Raw genomic sequence first — 936 nt, 5'->3', positions numbered from 1 at the left:
TAATAATAATAATAATAATAATAATAATAATATTTGCCTAAAATGATCACTTCTGTGGCTTTGACCCTTTGTACCAAAACAGTGTTTTAGTATATTTTTGATATACTAAAATAATGTATATTTTAGTATATCAAAATAAAATTTCATATTCATCGTTCGCGATAAAAGCAAAAGCACTGTATTTTTTCTGTGTCAGTGTGTTTGTCTGTTGTGTTAGTAAAATATCATCAGCCACTGGATGATTTTAAAAAAATATTGGATGCAGATCTACTTTACATTAATTTTTGGATTCAACCCAGTTTAAGATGGCCGCTGTAGCTAATCAACCTTAGCTAACACAATAATYGCTAAAACTTAGGAAAAGTTGCAGATATTTAGGTAAAAATCTATATAGAATCTTTCTTGACMCATACTTTAAGCACTAAGGCATCTCACACAATAGATCATACTGTGAGAAAATGTGATCAGTACTTGGAGGTTGGAATAAGTTTGCAGAAAACAAAACTGATTCTCTTCTAAAATTCGTTACCAAAAGACTCCATTTCAGTCTGCTCCAGCCTGTGTCTTCCAGCCAGGAGCCATGAGTCTGAGGCCTTGGGTCTTATCAGAATCATAACAAACAACCCTCTTAGCAGCAGCCCAACGTCTGTCCTAGGCTTCACTACAACAAATAATGATGAATCACTCTCTTTTCCAGTATTACATGTACATAAACCCAACTTCCTGGTCACAACCCCAGGGGGCGGTACCTTTTACAACAGACATTGGAATCTTAAACAAACTTACCCCTAATTTACATTACATGCGTTACGGCTCCACTGCGCAGGTCGCACCTGTGCGTTACAAGTCCAGTTTACACCACCTCAGCTCCGCTCCGACAGATGTGCAGGAAGGAGATCGCTCGATAAATTCAGTGATAAGTGTGGAAATCACAGC

This window comes from Austrofundulus limnaeus, unplaced genomic scaffold (genome assembly GCF_001266775.1).
Source record: "Austrofundulus limnaeus strain Quisiro unplaced genomic scaffold, Austrofundulus_limnaeus-1.0 Scaffold333, whole genome shotgun sequence".
Lineage (NCBI taxonomy): Eukaryota > Metazoa > Chordata > Actinopteri > Cyprinodontiformes > Rivulidae > Austrofundulus > Austrofundulus limnaeus.
Note: the sequence above shows the minus strand (reverse complement) of the source record.